Source organism: Diabrotica undecimpunctata, chromosome 8, assembly GCF_040954645.1.
Source record: "Diabrotica undecimpunctata isolate CICGRU chromosome 8, icDiaUnde3, whole genome shotgun sequence".
In the NCBI taxonomy this organism is placed as follows: domain Eukaryota; kingdom Metazoa; phylum Arthropoda; class Insecta; order Coleoptera; family Chrysomelidae; genus Diabrotica; species Diabrotica undecimpunctata.
The window spans coordinates 137515825-137535914 of record NC_092810.1 but is presented as its reverse complement, the minus strand read 5'-3'; the positions used below and the strand labels follow the sequence as shown (position 1 = coordinate 137535914).

At 34.3% G+C, this 20090-nt stretch overlaps 1 protein-coding gene across 1 annotated transcript in view; it reads left to right on the top strand.

Moving 5' to 3' along the window:
• Gprk1 (G protein-coupled receptor kinase 1) overlaps window positions 1–20090 on the top strand; it is a 608846-nt gene that overhangs the window by 192195 nt on the left and 396561 nt on the right. The window lies entirely within an intron of this gene.

Sequence of the window (20090 nt, the reverse complement as noted above, 5' to 3'; positions counted from 1 at the left end):
CGGCAGAGGATAGATCTACTTCAGGAATAGCACGTCTGCCCACGCGAGCTCATCGATTTCCCCAGCCTCCCATTGTCCAAACCAAAGCCATTCCCATCTCCACCCTTTCCTCACCCCCCTTTCAAACCAACTCGCCAACACGCACTAGCCAAGCGTGGCGTTTGAATGACTTAAAACCCCAAAAGTTATTTCCCATGAAAGACTAAATTACGGATCGACCCTCAGTCTCCGGCTGCTCCAATACCCCCAACCAAGGTAGCGGTTGGAACAGGTTTGGAGCAGAGGGTGCTAAGAATCCCGGGAAAAAATCGGGCTACTACAAAGAGCGACAAATGCATATTACTTCATACAATGTTATAACTCTTATATCAGACCAGAAGATGATTGAACTGGGGGAAGAGCTAAAAAGCCTAAATTACTCTTAAATCTGGACATGTATTTCATTTTAGAGGAGTAGAAGACAGTTCAAATAATGGAGTTCGATTCATTACACATAGAAAGCACACACAAAATATAGTTGAAATTATCAGCATAAGTCCGAGGATTGTATACCTCATCTTCAAACTAAATGCAAGATATAACTTTAAGTTAATCCAGACATATGCTCCAACGACTACCCACTCGGATCAAAAAATTGAAGAATTTTATGAGGACCACCAGTAGTGTTGCCCAAATGCAAGAACAAGACGAGACTTAGACAGTCTTGGTCTTGGTCTTGCGGCAATGCACCTGGTCTTGGTATTGGTATTGCACTTCCGGTCTTGGTCTTGGACTTGGTCTTGCAGCAAGAGTCTTGCAAGTCTTGAAGTTACCCATTAGCCTATTGCTATTTATTAAACGTTACTTTAGATCTTAGAACAACGTAACAGAGTAAGTACATTTTAAGCTTGAATTAACATAGTCATAATAAAGCCATAATAAAGGTCGAAGAAGAACGTCATGGCTTAGAAACCTGAGAGATTGGTTTAACAGATCCTTTGCATCTCTTTTCCGAGCTGCCGTCAACAAAATTACTATAGCCAATTTGATAGCCAACGCTCGACAATCGAGCTGAGTACATGAAGAAGAAGAAGAATAATAAAGATCAACCAAATTAATAAATGTCTAAACAACTGACATCGGGTGGGGTTTGAAGCCACGATCTAAGCGATCTGTGCCTATGCTATAACTAACTCATCTATCTACCATGCCCCACGGAAGTCAATCTGTTTCTTAATAAACGTTTGCATTTACTACGCTTACATGTGCTAAAACGTGGTTAAAACACAAAAAAAACAAATTAATGACATCAGCATGCCTGTACCTACTTTAAAGAATATTATCTGCCTAGAAAGGGATTGATGGACATGATGGGCAAAAAATCCACGTACATGTATCAAGGGCACAGATTTTTTAGGTGATCAGATAGTTAACAAACTATAATCCACTTAGTAAAGCAAAATAAATGTTTTTACCAATCTTATTTCTACTTTTATATAAAAAACTAACTTACAGTTAAATAAAAAATAAAGAATAAAGAAAAAATAAAGAATAGGTAAAAAAGCAATGATAATCAAAAGAAGTTGTGTTAAATTAAGGAGATACCTACTTAATAAATACATTAATTTATCAAACTAAAGTAGTAGGTAGATAATATATGTAATTGGTAATAAGGTAATAAGTATATTTTTTACATCTCCACTTTTTCTAGCGGTTATTAAAAAGCTTGTAATATCTCCACCGAATTTTGGTTTTTCAGGAAGAAATATTTAAACCTGGCGTGTTTCTGTTGTTCATTTTCATTTCAACCTTCCTATGTAGGCACAATTTACACAAAGCAATTTGGAATGCATAAATCGAAAAACTCATCAAATTTGCTTTTAGGACTTTTAGATCTATAACTCCAACGCTCATTACTCCGACTAGAACTATGTATTTGAATCTTTGTCCCTCATGTCAAATTGTAAACTTACACTTCTCACTCCGGGAACAACAAGGATTAGATGAAAAACAATTATTACATTAGACTCAAAGGAAAGCTCAATTGGGAATGAAGTTAAGTGATGTCGAAAAAGTAACTACTATACTACTATAATTTATGTTCGTTACTATCCAATACCCTAACTATCTAATAACAAACCGAGAATTATATATCGTTACTTCGGTATTTTCTTTACATGGGAGGCGATATTATCTGTTATTAATTTGTCACGTTACTTTTGACTCTTTCAGCAAATTTTCTAACCGAATGATCTCATCGCACACTCAGCAGAAACAATTTATAGCCTTAGGCCGATAAGATTTGTTTATTTAGATTACTCCTGACTAAATTGGAAAAAAATTGAATTATTAAGTGGTTGTTCGTAACGATTATATTTTTTAGCTAGGGTGACATATTTTAAAAAATATCGATACGATATTACTGTCGGCGTCGCAATGCAAGAACATTATTTTTATGATTAGAGAGCGGCTATTCTCAAAATATGGACAATTAATTTCAGAGCGAGGAAGTCTGCTGGAAAAAGTACAAAATATTTTATTTTTACATTGTAATTATGACCTCTCAGCACGTGTCAAATGTGTTTTTTTAATGAATATTTTAATTCGATATGTCTGTTTATGGTAATGTTTGTAATTCGCATAAGTCCAGTTTTTCAAATTTTATTGCATATTTTTTTGCATCTCATAGAGTCTTTAAACATATACCCGAACTACTATACTCGCTAAAACCACACTCAGTCCTAACTGCAAGACGCAAGAGTCTCGCAGGCTTAGTCTTGTTCTTGCTTAAATCTTGCACGGTCAGTCTTGGTCTTGGTCTTGCTAAAATTAGGCGGTCTTGGTCTTGGTCTTGCAAAAACGCAAGAACAAGACCAAGACTGCAAGACCAAGACCGATTTTGGGCAATACTAACCCCCAGCATATTACACAATAATTATGGGCGAAAATGGGATTTAAACAAGATGATTCAGATGTAGCAATGGATAAGTATGGATATGGTGAAAGAAATTAACGAGGACAAAAATTGCTGAACTTCTTACATCAGGAAAATTTATCCATGATGAATTCATTTTTCGATAAAAAAGCCTCAGCGTAAATGGACATGGATCAGCCCAGAAAGCAGTGTCAATATGAAATTGATCATATCATAACAAACAGAAAAGAAATAATCAAAAACATCGAAGTGTCCAACAAATATTTAATATAAAGCGACCACAGGTTAATTTGAGATACTATTAAATGTCAAATTGAAAAGAACAAAGATTATCTTAAAAACACGAACAAACAAATGGATTCCCCCAGAAACAACGACATACATGAAAATACACTAACCAGGCATGTACAACACCTGCAAGACGAAATACAAGATGTAGATCAAGCAAATGTTGGCATAACGAAGGCACTAAGAGAAACGGAAAGGAAGTGCTGTCCGACGGTTCTGGCCTATAAAGAACAACTAAAATAACAAAGAGCTAATAGGTCAAAGAAGACAGTTGACAGAAAAATACGGCTCCTGCACAACAATGAAGAAATTAAATAAAGATATCCACCGGTCAATCCGAAGAGATGTAGGAGAAAACAATACAAGAGAAAGAACTAAATTAATTCAAGAACACAAAAAGTTTAAAAGTTTTGAGGCGACATACAAATAAGGCGACACAAAGATGAAAACATTACTACGGATAAAACCAAAATCCTTGAGGTTGTCTAATCCCTTTATTGGATCAAAGGCAAGATCAGCCCCTGCCCAAAATCACAAACCAGGGATTAGGAATAATGCCAGAAATAACTCTATACGAAATCAAAACGGCACTTTCAGAAATGAAAAATAACAAATCCCCTGGCAGCCATAAAGTTCCCACAAATTTTACTAAAAAATTAATTTTTTATTTGAAAATAGATTAGAATAGAAGTCATAGATTAATACTAGACGAGCACAACAATCTGCTCTACGAAAATGATAGAATACTTGAGAGATGGAGGCAATACATTGAAGAATTATTCAAGGAAGAGCAGGGGACAGAAGTTAGTGTTTCTGGATGTTCAGGACCAGAAATAACGCTCAGTGAAATAACATATGCAATAAAAATACTAAAAACCAACAAAGCATCTGGACCTGATAATATACAAGCTGAAATCTTGAAACTATTTGAAAACAACCAACTCAAACTCCTAACGAGTCTACTGAACAAAATCTATGAAACTGCAGAATTTCCTACAGATTGGCTAGTTTCCACCTTCATCCCTCTCCCCAAAAAGGCAAATGCCACAAGATGCTCTGATTACAGAATTATAAGCTTAATGAGCCATGCACTCAAAATACTTCTTTCTGTTATTCACTCTCGCATATATAGAAAACTTGAAGAAAACATTAGCAGTGTTCAGTTTGGGTTTAGAAGCGGACTGGAAACGCGAGAGGCCCTATTTTCCATACAAGTATTGATACAAAGAGCTCGAGACGTAAATTGCGAAGTCAACGCATGCTTTATAGACTTTGAAAAAGCATTTGACAAGGTGCAACATCAAAAAATATTCCAGATACTGAAAGAATCTAGTATCGATGACAACGATTTACGCCTAATTAAAAATTTATACTTACAGCAAAGGGCAACTGTACGAGTAGACAACGAAACCTCATAAGAATTCACGATAAAACGGGGAGTACGTCAGGGTTGTATTTTATCACCCACGTTGTTCAATACTTACTCGGAAATTCTGTTCAGGGAAGTTATTGATGGTTTAAGAGAAGGTATAAAAATCAATGGTGAAATCATAAACAATTTAAGATATGCTGACGATACGGTTTTGATTGCAGATAATGCGGAGGAAGCCTGTGAAGAATCGGCATGAAATTAAACGGTAAGAAGACCAAAATTCTTGTAGTAAGTAAAAACGACGTAATACAGCACCAATTCACAGCTAATAATGAACCCTTGAAAATAATCGACAAAATTACATACCTTGGATGCAGCCTAAAGAAGGAATGGGACCACTCACAGGAAATAAGAGCTAATAAGCGAGAGCTGTCTTTAATCGACTCAGGAAGATTTTATGTAACATACACCTGAACATTAATATAGGAACACGAGTCTTGAAATGATATGTATTTTCTACCCTTTTATATAGAGTCAAAGCCTGGACCTTGACGGAGGCAACATCTAAACGATTAGAAGCCTTTGAAATGTGGTGCTACTGCCGCATCTCAGAATTTCCTATATCCATCATGTTACAAAAAACACCGTGATCCAACGTATGAATAAAGATATGGAAATTATGCGTATCGTGAAAATCAGAAAGATGACATACTTAGGGCATGTGATCCGCAATGAGAAGTATCAACTAATTCAACTAATTTTACAAGGCAAGATAGAAATATCTATCTTGCCTTGTAAAGGCAAGGCAAAATATCTCAAGGGCGCAGAAGGACATCGTGATTGAAGAACATCAGACAGTGGGCGGGAATGACTACCATACATCAATTTAGAGCAGTTGTCAACAAAGTTGTATGGATCAACGTATTTGCCAACATCTACAGAGGATAGGCACCAAAAGAAGAAGAAAAAATCGACTTTTTTTAACAAAAATAACTTTACAAACTCTCATTTTAAAGGACTTTCAATGATTTTTCGCAAAATTGTGTCACTTTCCATATAATTGACCGATCTTCACCTTTAGTATTTAAAATCAATAAGCAATCTTACATTGTTAAAAAAGAAGTTTAATCTTTTGAATATTTTGTTAATTATATATTGTTATCACCAAATTTATCAAAAGCAGTTGCTACATACCTGTATAGCTATATACCATGTTATTAGATACTTTTTCGCTAATTTTTTTAGTCTATATGTGTAAAAATCAATATGATATAATGTTAAATACCAAAATAATTAAATATACGTAAATAATAAATATACTTAAGGTAGTTAAAATAGAAAAAAAATCTGACATGTATTTCACTTCTCATTCGAATTGATGTGCTGTCGGGCATAATGGGAATTGAGGGAAGTCGTTTGTTCCTTTCCCTGATATTTCCCGAATTCCCTTGTCAGGATTCGGTCCTCGTAGGACTCTCGAGAATACAACTGTCTAGTGTACAAAAATCTTTTGGGACGACGTGGGTATACGTAGAAAGTATGCCGAAAGAAGTATATGACAATATTTTAACGTAAAATTCAAATGAAAAATCCTTCAAAAAATATGAGATGAATTTTATTTTAGACAGTTTCGTATGGAGGATATTTTGTGTATTTGTATATTATATTTTGTTTTTAATATTATGTTATTCATATACAAAAATTTTCTTTTCAATAATTTTATTAAAGATGTACATATTATTGAAGTGACCTCTTCCACCAATAATTTTTGGTAAACAGGATAAAGTTAAAGCCAATTCACTGTTTATGTATGGACGTCATCCACCTAATAACTGGAGGCAAAATCAGTTATACGTCTTCAAGGATTTGTCATCAGCTATCCCTAATATATGTTTTAGAACCTTCAAAAACCTGTTTTTACGTGAAATCGACGACTTTTTCTCAGATAGACTGGGGTAAAGAAGCTCTTATCTCTCAAATCCAATAATAAGTAAGGTAATGTCAAATGTGGAAGTAACTAGAAGGATAGGAAATGAGGCAGAAATAATTAACTATCAAAAGACGAAAACTTGAGTACTTAGGACATGTGATGAGAGGGCAAAAATACGCATTATTACAACTTGTAATGCAAGGCAATATCCGAAGAAAGCAAAATATGGGAAGACGAAGAATATCCTGGCTTAAGAACTTAAGGGAATGGTTTGAATGCAGTAGTGCAGAACTTTTTAGAGCGGCAGTCAACAGAGTCCGCATAGCCATGATGATTTCCAACCTTCGATAGAAGATAGAACTTAAAGAAGAAGAATGTTAGCCAAGTATTATTACAACGTTTTATATAAAATTCAGGATCTCCTTTATTAAATTTTAAAGTGCACTACTATGTTAAGTTCATTAGTTTTCTCACTGTCACAGGCACTGTCAATTTCCTTGTATACCGTAAGTCCCACAAATAGCAGATTGTTTTTGTTTTCATGGAAGTCGGTCGTACTTCAGCCAGTTGGCTTCTTATACATCTTTCACTCATTTATGTGCAGACAGACTGTCCTGATATACATACTTCTAAATTATAATACAAACGGCAAACTCTTGATTATATGGTGAAGGAGCCAAATTATGCGCCATTATTTTAAATTTAATATAACACTTTCATTTTTACAAATCATTTATTAATCTATTTTATTTGTTTATTATTGTTGATTTATTTAATTCTGCGAGTTTAATACGATGGAGTTTAAACTAATGACGGCTTAACTTCGGACATTAATAAAATTTCTAAAAAATTTCTTAAAAATTACATGTTAAGTGAACTTACAAAGGATGTGATTTTAATAGTTGGGCCAATTCAACCTTCAGCCACAATAACCTCAACCGGCTTAAGTTAATACAAATCCAGCAGCCTTATACACTCATTCAAATCAAATACAACACTCTCAGCATACAGTCGAAAACCCAAATTACTCTCCAGAACAGTCCTTGAGCGACGAAGAAATGGAAAGTCCTACAAATGAACATGAAACTCCCTCGTGGCTAAAAGTAACCAAAAAAGAAAGAAATCACAAATAAATAGACCTACTAAGCAAAATACACAAAACAACAAACAACAGATTCCAAGTACTAGAAGAACAAGAGAACGATAAAAACTAAACTATCAACAACAACACTGATAACCAAACATCAACTACTCAATAAAAAGATCAGAGGTACCTCCAATCTATGTCTATGGAGTGACCGACTATATGGCAATGATTAACTCACCGACAGGGATCACCCCCGTTGCAACTTCTTATACAAAAACACTCCCAAATAGTGTAGTAAAAATAAATGCCCAAAGTCTAGAAACGTACAGGAAACTAGTAAGCTATATGAGAGAAAAGAAAATTGTATTCCACAACTACCAACCTCAACAAGATAGAGCATATAGAATTGTAGTAAGAGGACTCCATCACCCAAGTGATACAGATGATATAAAAACCAAAATTGCGAAAAAAGACCACCATGTTAGAAACATAATCATTGTTAACATAGACTAACACAAGATCCTCTTCCACTATTCGTTATCGGTCTTAAACCCAACACAAATAATAAAAAAGCATACGAAATAGAATTTTTATTAAACTCAAAATTTAACGTAGAGGCTCCAAGACAAAAGAACAGTATAATTCAGGGCATCAGATTGCAGGCCTATGGACACTCCAAATCATATTGCGTAAAAACATAATTGCGTAAAATGCGATGGTCTCCATGATACAAAACATGAACTAAACCTAAAAATACTCCTGCAACTTGCGCTTTATGTAATAATAGCCATACAGCTAATTACAGAGGTTGCACTGTATATTGAGACTTAATAAAATACAGAAACAGAAATAATGTAAATAAAACACATAAAAGATACCAGGACTACAATACAGCGTACAAACCAGAAAACACAGTGCAGCAGCCAATCACATATAAATGTAGTTATTCCCAAGTCGTTTCAGGAAATCCCCAAAGACAAAATGAAAAAAGTAATAATAAAGATATGACTACGCTAATGTCAGACTTTCTAAATGAATTTAAAATGTTATTTAATCAGTTGCTTAATCAGAACAGCATGATCCTCAACATGCTAACAACAGTCATAAGCAAAATAACAAACTAATGGCTAAGCAAATAAGAATAGCAGCCTGGAATGCCAACGGCCTAACAAATCATGTCCAAGAAATTAAGTTATTTTTAAAACTTAACAAAATACACACACTCAAAAATGTTTTGCATAATGTAATATTTTCAAAATTATCCACCAAAACTGGTGAAATCTATTTTTTTTTAACAAAATACTTTAATATATATATATATATATATATATATATATATATATATATATATATATATATATATATATATATATATATATATATATATATATAAAATTGTATGTTTTGAAAAAAAAAAACAATAAACAAAATTTAAAGGATTAAGTAACAATTTATTATTATTATTTATAATATGTATTATAAATATATTTTTTTAATTTGTACAGATATATGAATTAATACTTAATATGCCCTATTTCCATGTGTATTAATGTAGTTCTGGTCCATGGTGCCCCATTCTTCAATCGCTGCTATTCTAAGGTATTCTCTAGTGTCCTTGGGGGTAGCTGCCAGGACTGAATTTTTCTTTTGAGCATATCCCATCCGTGCTCAATGGGGTTTGAGGTCAGGTGAGCAAGATGGCCATTGTAATCTGACGATATCTTCTGTCTCTAAAAAATCTGCCACATATCTCGTACGATGAGAAGGCGCATTGTCATCCATAAAAATAAATTCTGGACCAACAGCTCCTCGCCACAAGCGTACAACAGGCCTAAGAATAGTATCGATATAAATTTGTCCATTCATGTTACCAACAATAGGAATTAAAGGAGTTTTATTATTTAGCATGACGCCGCTCCAAAACATTATGGAGCCACCTTGATATGGGACTCTTTGGACAGCTAGGTTAAGTCTATCCTGTCGATTTGGGTTCCTCCAAATCCTAATTCGGCGATTATTCGACAAAAGGCTAATTTTGGTTTCATCAGAAAATAACACGTTTCCCCATCTGTTGTCATACCATTGTAAATGTTCATTGGCCCATTCTAGTCGAGTCCTTTTCTGCTCTAACGTAAGCTTTGGTATAAATAATGGTCTTCTTGTAAATAAATTCGCCGAATGTAACCTGTTTCTAATAGTCAGATCGCAAATTTTATTATTATGCTTGCTGGAGCTCTCTTCTAAATCTGGGGCAGTCATAGACGGGTTTTTCCGGGCAGTATGGTTATATGTCAAAAGATATATTATTTAAAAATAACACTAATATTGAAAAACTTTCATATGTAATTTACATTTTGATTACCTACCTGTTAATTTTGTTAGACACATTTTTTAAAACTCTATAGTTTAGCCGTAACAAAACCAGAGTTTTGGCACATCCTGTATATATCCTTCCTCTCTCTTTACTTATCTAATATTTGTCTAAACTTATTATTCCTTTCGGTCTTAACTGAGGCGAATAAATTAACTGTGTACTACCAAATTGAAAACAAATTCATCTAACGACAATTAATTTTATTACACAAAAAAATGTTCTCTCGGAACCCTTAATGGTTTTCAATCTTAATTAGATCATTTTTTGCTAAAGCAACAACCGTTCTTCCGAACGATTATTTTTTTTATTTGAACGAACAATTCCAGATCTGTTTTCTTTCATAAAATTTCTTTTCAAAGCTCTGAAAATTCGAGATTAAAATCGTATAGTACAAGCAATTTTATGGATAGTCTGATTTTTAATATGATTAAATGTAAATAAAAAATACAATTTGAAATTAAAAATTTTATCTCGACTTTATTTTTTCTTTTTTGAAACAAAAAACAAATTAAAATGTTTCTCAATTAAAAATTTTTACCAGCAATGGTAGGATAGGAAATATGGAATATTTAAACTTTGTTTTACATGTTATAAATTCCTAATTAATTTCTTATAGGCAATGATTTTTGAAATAAAGAAATTTATTATAATGAATACATCATTTCACATTTGCGCTTCCACATTTCCGGTTCTTCTCTTTTGACAATGAAGGTAGAGTACACAATCGTCGACGATGTCAGAACAAAACAAACGGTCGATGACGACAGTTCGTCTTTTTTGTATTAATTGCTATTTTGCAACAAGGGCAATAAATTAAAACATTTTTAACCACCCGTAACTTATAGAAAATTCAATTGTAGCTATTTTATTTCAGTACGACTTTGCTCCAAAAGGAATTGTTTTTTTAAAGTTATGAGCAAGAAAAGAAGAATTTTTTGTCATTTGGTATTACTGAAGTTATCACCTAACTATTTCTACAAAAATCCGAATGCCACCTCTCATATCCACCTCAAAACAGATCCGCCATCTTCTATATCTCGACTTGCTTTTTTTATGGGCAATAAGACGCACTGCCCTACCAACTTACGTTACAAACTTCTCGATTGTTTCATTTTTTCCGCCTAGGTTATCATCCCGAACGTCGGTTACGACGTTTTGCTTCAAAAATCGGTGTTTTGCCCCGTTAAAAACAGAATTATGTTTAAATTTTCGTTTAAACAGAATAGTTTAACTAAACAGATATGACCAGGACAGATTCTGATAGAAGGTAGTTTACGCAACTAAAATAAGTCTTATATTCGCATAGTTGATCTTTTCTCCGTTCTCTAATAATACTCCAGTCGTCAGAGACGAAAATGCCACTCAATCTTTAAAAATCTTACGAACAAGCTGAATTTTGCCAACAATATTAATTTTGGGACCCCAAAAAAGATGCAAAAAAGTTTACCACTTTTACCCCCGGGCTTCTCCCTTAACTCCCCTCGTAGAGGGTACAAATGCAAAAAAATTGATTTACCAAGGATCTGAACGCCGTAAAAAAATATTTCAAATAAAAAATGTAGCTGAGATAATTTTAAACAAAAATGTTAATTAGTACTTTTTGTGTAGAATGAACCGTTTTCTCAGAAACAACGCTTGAAGCGACCGTCGAATTTGAATGTCAGTTACGTGCGCGAAATCAATGTTCAATAAAATTTGTATGAGCTCGACGGTAAAAATTCGATATATTTTGATCCAAGTGTCCTATCGGCAAAAATTAAGGTGCATTTTAAAGGTAAAGAGATCAGCTTTCGTATGCAATTTTTGTATTTTGCCGCAAGTAAACTTTATAAAGGTGTTAAATAAATAAACGTGGCGCAATTTTTGCCATTTTTTATGATTCTCATGAGATCAATACAACTTTTCCCTTTTATTGACTGGTCACTATAAAGTTTCGATTAATAGAACCTATCCTTCAGAACCTATAGCATGAAACTTTAGTTTTGAGTTTTAGCAACAAATGTGACGCATTTGAAATATGCTAAAAAACCCCTGGGTTTAAACTTTCATATAACAAACAATCTAAAACGTTTAAAACTTTTTTTAATAAAACTAGTACGTTTTTCAAAAGAACCAGACTTCTGCTATAAGCTACACCCAAAACCGTCCTCTTGAAGGCATTTCCCGTGACGTGCAATCGTTTGAAATGTTAAACATTAAATTCTGCGTTTTTTATTCATATTTCAAATGCCTCATATTTGTTGCCACAACTCAAAATTGCAATTTCATGCCATAGGTTTTAAAGATTGATCTCTGAAAATGGAAATTTTAGTACGGCTGGTCAATGAAAGTGATCAATTTCAATCAAAATACAAAAACTGCATACAGAAGTTGCATTCTTTACCTTTAAAACGCATCTTGATTTTTGTGGATAGGACACTTGGATCAAAAGCTATCGAATTTTTACCGTCGAGCTGATACAAATTTTATTGAACATTGCTTTCGCGCACGTAACTGACATTCAAAATCGATGGTCGCTTCGAGCGTTGTTTCTGAGAGAACGGTTCATTCTACACAAAAAGTGGTATTAAACATTTATGTTTAAATTTCTCTCAGCTACATTTTTTTATTTGAAATATTTTTTTTTACGGTGTACAGATTCTTGATAAATCGATTTTTTTACGTTTTTGCCCCTCTGTGAGGCAGGTTTTAGGGGGAAGCACGGGGGTAAAACTGATAAACTTTTTTGCATCTTTTTTGGGTCCCAAAAATAATATTCTCTGCAAAATTCAGCTTGTTCGTATGATTTTAGTGGTCAACTCTCTGACGATTGGACCATAATATTTTGTGGTTGATGTGGTATTTCTTATATGTAATAATAAAAACATGCATCGAAAATAAAACCAATCGGCAGGTTCATTATTTTAAATTGCTCCATAATGAAATGCGCATAAATAAATACACTTGTCAATAAGTAACGTGAATACTATCTATAAACTATCCCAGTGCTTGTATTATCGAGATTCTTAAGCGCAAAACAAAAAATAGGTTTTTATTTCGATTGTGTACTTTTCATTAAGCTTTCTTCTAACAAACAATCCCGGTATAGTTAGTGGAAAACTCTCCTTAATCAACTAAATGTGGAAAATATTTTTGTAAGAACATGGCTATCTGGAAATAATTGACATCATAGGCGGACGTATTATATTTTATTGTAAGTTATAAAATTCAACTAATAATGTTGTAAAAATATATTCAATTTAAATATCATCAAGCAATAGGGTTATCTAGACTTTGACAATTGGCTAAGCCTTCCTCATTTATATTCTGCAGCTGATAACTTAACACTTTATTTGGAGACGTAGACTACTTTTATTGTCTATCAAATTTTGTTGCAAAATTAAGAGTTGAACCGCGTTGATTTCCATTGTGCCGAGCTTTCGACATCCTCTCTGATGTCTTCTTTAGGGTTTCCGAGGTCTCAGTCTCCCGAGCCCCCAGACACTACTGCACTACTACAGTAGTGAAGTGAATAGTGATCAGTATTCTATCAGTATACTAATTTAAACACTTAAGTTTACTTTTAATAATGAAAAGATCATTAAACCGGGTGTGACACTAAAGTGCACTTTAAGCTAAATTAGTTAAGATTTACTTTAAGTCGTCATTATAAAATCAGGCGTTAATTTTTATTCTATTTCCTTCTCGTTTTAAAATAATTTCATTTCAATATAATGTCGGATTTTTACAATTATCAGTTTAACTATTGTATTAAAATGCTACAAAAAGAGTTATTACTAAAACATCTAAGATTAAATTTCATATTTATGTATTGGAAGAGATTTATAAATCAGCACAAATTAAATATGACTTTTTACGAAATAGTAGAAACTAGACACAGTGAACAATTGGAAGAGTCCATTTACGCGACGAGGATTGTATCCGTTATACAACATGTAAACTTTTTCAATTTTAATAAAATCTATAACAATAATAAATAAATTACTTTATTCAAGTTTAAACATATTATTTAAATTTTAAAAATTCTGTTATGTTTTTATTAATTCTAATTTATTGTTTTTATTTATTATTAAAGGTTCTATTTATAACACTTACAAATATATTAAAGTCTTTATTACTAATTTATCTTACACTAATAATTATATAATTTATTATAATACGTGCGTTACATTTTAAAACGCGGCGCGATCTTCAAAAACTAACTGTTTACAACAAAATTCCTCCTTAAATATAAAATCCCGTTATTCGAGAATTGCCGCGATTTCTCATCGAAGACCCCAGAAGGTCGCTCAGACTGAATGTATTCGGCCTGGAAATTTCAAGTCGTGGGTGACTCATCATAATTCAGGTGAACAGGTCTTTCAACTGAGCGCCGAAATAACTAGAACAGAAAAGATATTAGCAATAAATATGTTTACAGTTTTGAGTCATATGACACGTCATTATTTATCGTAACAATACAAAAAACATAGTATGAAGCTTCGCGTTGTGTCAGTATCCTGTTCCAGTTTTTTAGTGTTTCATCTATATAAAGTTTAAATACGGCTGGTAACAGGCAGCATCCTTGTGGAAGTCCTGTATCATTTAAACGGTTCTGAGTAGTTTTGTCTTCTACTCAGTGATTGTCAAGTGCTTTCCACAAGTTGTTCACTGGGACACTACCATAGACCTTTCGAAGGTCTACTAATAGAATGTGCAATTCCTATTTGAATGCTTTTGTTTTTCTATGAGCTATGACAGTGGAGGACATTTATATTTTTGTTTCATTTAGGTTTATCTGATTTTTGTGTAATTGTGTAGTAATATTTAGTTCAATCAAGAATTTAACTATTTTAAATTCTGAATATGTTTAGTCTTTGGATAAAACCGACGACCGTTTATTATTTTTATCGTAAACCATTTAAAAACTTTCATAAAGAAAGTTTGTGAATGTTCATAAAGACCTGCATCTTTTTATTACTTTGTCATTATATTTTAAAAGGGGAACTGAAAACTTTTGACGATTAATGCATCAAACAACTTCATGCATTTATTCATAAAAAGTTTCCTAATCTGAAAGCAATTTGAAGTTTTTAATTCATTATTGATACTTTAACTTTAACGACTTGGCACTTTTAGGAGCTTTATTATTAATCATTTATATAGCTGCATCAGATTTGATCGTACTGGAAGTTTAACATTTTATTAACACATTAATGACTTTTACTTTATGTACAGGTACAATTATAGTCTTTTCCTTCTTTTGTATACAGTCATTATTTATTTTGTTTTGTCTCCAGGTGAGATCTCACCCTCACTTAAGGAGTTGTTCTATAATACAGTCTTGATCGTTGGCATATTCTTATTTTACGTATTGAAAACATCCTCACTATATGTTAGATACGTTAAAAAAATGCGAATTTATTGTTGAAACAAATCATCGTTTAAATGCTGGCCGCCTCCTTCGTAGCAGGCTGTTAGTCTAGAGCGCAAGCTGCGGAAAACTCGCTGGCACATATGGGATGTCACGTATAGCATTGATAATCCGGTCTTTCAGTTGCTGTATCGTTTCTGTTACTGGATCGGTGTAGAGAATCTCCATTAATGGAAATAACCAGATTTCCACGCACGGAAACTGCGTTGATCGACATTGCTGCAGTATGTGCCGTGGCACCATCTTGTTGAAACCACGTTTCGTTGACATCATAGGCAAAGAACTGTAGCAAGGATTGACATAAAAAATTATGAATCTTGGTGGAGTAGCCAGCGCTGTTCACAGTAACCGTACGACCTGAACCATCTTCAAAAAAGTACGGCCGGAATATGCCCCAGGCGGACATGGCACACAATACGGTCACTTTTCTAAAGTGTAATAATTGTCGTTGATTTTTTTGCGTGGATTACCTTTGGCCCAATATGGGTAATTTTGCCTGTTCACATATCTATTAAGATGGAAATGGGCTGCATCACTAAAAAAATGTTTTTCCCGCAATATTCGTTGAACACTAGCGCGCGTCAATTGCAATGATTGCGCATGGTTACAAACCGACCACCTAGAATGGCGATTTACAGCGCGCCGTACCCTGTCAATATTGTCTGGCGCTCTCGTGCTTCTGGGTCTACCAGCTGGTGTGTGATTTATAACAGAAGCTGTTGCTCGGAATCTTTTCACCCAATTGTTCACCAAAGCTGCCGACGGTGCATCGGCTAAATGTCTGATATTGAAATGTGCACAAAAACGTCGACGCGCCACGGTATAAGAATCGTTCGACTTAAAGAACGATTCAACTATACACACCCGTTGCTCTGCTGGCCATGGTGCCTTCGTAACTGAAATCGGAAATCCGCATGTTTGCGCAACCTATCTACACCAGAGAACTACGAACATCTGCACCATCAGCTCCCTACTAGAATAATTTCAAATTTTAAAATCCATTGGGAGACACCCTGTACTAGCCTTACTCTATTAAACATTAAGTATAAAGACAACGCACGATGGGCTGCCTTCTACTTTTTAAAGTGTTATGTCCTATCGAACGTCATCGAATCATCATCGCTATTTGGACTGTGTTCAACACCTTTCTAAATAATGTTGTGCTGGTTCCATTATATTACCTCAATATCTTAAGCTGTACAGCTTTTGCCATAAATCTTACCATACATAATTAGCTGAAGCACTTGGTGTTTTGTGTTTCGTTACGTTATTTCTGTTTGTTTATTAGTTACGTGGGTGGTGTAGAAAGTTAAGAACGAGTGCGCATCACGCGCGGTGCCGATCACCCACCGCCGCGAATTCGTGCGCTCCAGTTACCCCTGGCTGTCGCATCGGAGTGAGCCAAGTCTTGTTACTGTGTAGCCACGTGTCTTTGTGCTATAACATTTTGAAATTGCTGCGCCCATTGAAAATCCCGCCAAATGTGACTTCAGCATGGTTATTCTGTTTAATTCATGTAGAAACCGTTCAAAACTACAACATGCAATGCAGAATAAACGACGTGGCATGTTGTCGACGAAGGTGTTTCTGGATTCACGACAATGGTCGGCCCCATGTCTCAGCAAGAACTTCAACGTCTACAATGTGAAATTTTCGAGCACCCTCTTTTTACCCCAGACCTCGCGCCTTCCGAATATTATCTGTTCCAGAAACTGAAGGAGTTCTTGGATGGAAAGGAGTTTGGAAATGACGTTGAGATTAAAGATAAAGTGCTATCCTGGCTCAGATGTTTGGCGGTAGAGGACTATAACACAGGCATCGAAAAACTGATTTCACGATACAATAAATGATACAATAAAAAAAATAGTTTAAGGTACTTTGTAAATAAAATTTTGTGTTGATCTGTAAAATCTTTTTTTTTTATTTTTTATGCCAAAACGTTCTTTACTTCTTTGCCACCTAAGTAATATGAAACTACTGTATTTGGGACTATGTCTATCCACGAAATGCACGGCAGACTTCGAAGACTTTCAGTTTCTTACAATGGCACATATAAGTGTTCATCCTTTGACTGTACATTAACATACTCAAGTAGCAATATCTGAGAATACTAGTCCTTTAGGGTAGATTGATATTACGGCTACATACTACAAAGTCTTTATTTTTATAAAAACAGATCGTGTTTGTTTTACTTGAAACCTTATGTATTGTGTACCGTCCCTGTTTTTATTAAGTGTGCAGCCCCAATAGTCGTACTGCGGAACGCGTTCTATTCGCATGTCTCATTCATCTAGAATCTGAAATCGGTAGAGTTACAATTTGGATTTAGAAGCAGACTAGTTGCTAGAGAGATCTAGTTTGCCTTCAGTGTTTTAATACAGCGATGTGTAGATTTAAACCAAGACGTAAGTATATGTTTGTTTTTCTGAATAATGATAAACTGTTTAATACAGTAAAACATAAGCCATTGGCTAATCGATTGGCCAGTTATAAACAAATCAGGAATGTGCAAAATATGTTCAAAAATATCATTATTAACAAAGTAACCCAATCTCTGCAAAATTGCAACTTCTGTCAAATTCAAAAAGTCAGACTTTTGTCAAAATTTCTAAATCTATGTTGAATTTTCAGATATTCTATGTTCCATTCTTAATGTAGATATTACCAAAGATTTTTTTTTTTCGATTAAAAGCTGATTGGTCTCGTTTTACATGGGTTTATTAATCATGGACCGGTCTAAATGCAAATTGCAGATTTTATAATCGCGCAGTATTTTATTGTGGAGATAAGTGACCTGAGAATAATGGTTTGCATGTTCCCGGAATATTAAATATTCCATAACTCATTTCAGAGTGTACGTACAGCATGATCACGTGAAAACGCGTGGACAACAAAATATGAAAAAGTGTTTAAGGGTCGGATTTCGATTGAAAAATAGATCTAGTTAGTGGATGGTATTTTTAATATAATTTTAGAAGCGTTTATCTACATTTACTTTGAAGGGCTTAATACTTTATTTATTTTTACATGTTACTTTTTGTAAACTAATTCCTTAAGGTTTTTAAAAATTTCTTAAAAAACATTGATTTCTATTCGCAAAAAATTAAGCGATTTCTATAACAAATAATTTTCCATGCAACAAATTTATGAAAATTGTAGGATTTTTCGGACAGGTTGGATTGCAACGTTATTATGTAAACATAGAAAACAATTATAAGTATGTGTTGAAGAACTCTTCAAAATCTCATTAATTAGATACTTTTGTTTCCTTCATTAATTCCTCTACGCCAATATGTATCGAGTATATCGGCAATGAAATTGTACACGTGTGTAGTATGGAAAAATTATTAATACCCTACCAAGAGCCCTCAGCGTAATATGCACCCTCTTCACAAAAAGGGAGATATGATGGTGTGTGATAATTATAGGGGCATCACCCTACTTAACGTGGCATATAAAGTATTGTCCAACGTATCGTACAGAAGATTGATCCCCTATGCTGAACAAATAGTTAGGAACTACCAGTGCGGTTTCCGACTCAATAAATCAACAACATATCAAATCTTCACAGTCAGACAGATTCTTAAGAAAACGCTTGAGTTCGGAGTCGACACCCACCACATATTCGTGGATTTCAAAGCCGCATACGACTCAGTCAACAGACAAAAACTTCTACAGGCTATGGTGGAATTTCAAATGCCGCTTCATCTTGTTCAACTAACGGAACTTACACTCACAGGCGCAGAGAGTGCAGTCAGAATCCAAAACGACTTTTCCAGACCCTTCCATTGTAAAAATGGACTAAGACAGGGAGATGGATTGTCGTGTCTCTTATTTAACCTTGCACTAGAAAAAGTAATTCGAGAGTGCCATATTAATACGAATGGCACCATCTTTAATAAATCTGTAAAAGTGGTCGGATATGCAGATGACATAGACATTATTGCTAGGTCCATAGAATCTCTGATCGAAGCATTTCGATCACTAAGGGCGTCTGCACTTAGAATGGGATTAAAAATAAACGCACAGAAAACCAAGTATATGTATTGTACTAGATCAGGCAACCAGATACCTAGACTATTAATTGATGATCTGGAACGAAGGTGTGGACACCTTCGTCTACCTGGGCTCGCTGCTGACCAAAGACAACAATGTCAGCGAAGAAATTAAAAGAAGAATAGTGCTTGCCAATAAGTGCTATTATGGCTTGAGGAAACATATGGCCCCAAAACTACCCAGAAAAATTAAATTACCATATATAAAACACTAATAAGGCCAGTGTTAACATACTGGTCTGAAACGTGGCCACTTACACAGAACGACCAAGAATTGCTTAAACGTTTCGAGAGAAAAATTCTAAGAAAAATATATGGAGGAATTCAAGAACAGGGTTTGTGGCGTAGGCACTACAACTTTGAGTTATATAGAAGTTTTGGGGAACCTGACGTTGTAAAATATATTAAATTAGCACGCCTTCGATGGGTAGGACATGTAATTAGGCGAGATGAAGATGCAACGATCTGAAAAATTTTCGACCGAAGAGGACCAGTGGTCAGACGAGCCAGAGGAAGACCAAAACTTAGGTATCAAGATAACATAGAGGATGATCTAAAATCCATCGGAGTTAAAGCATGGGGAAGAGTTGCCAGAGACAGGGACGAATGGAAGATTTTTCTGAAGAAGGCTTTGGCTCATAACGAGCTGTAATGCCA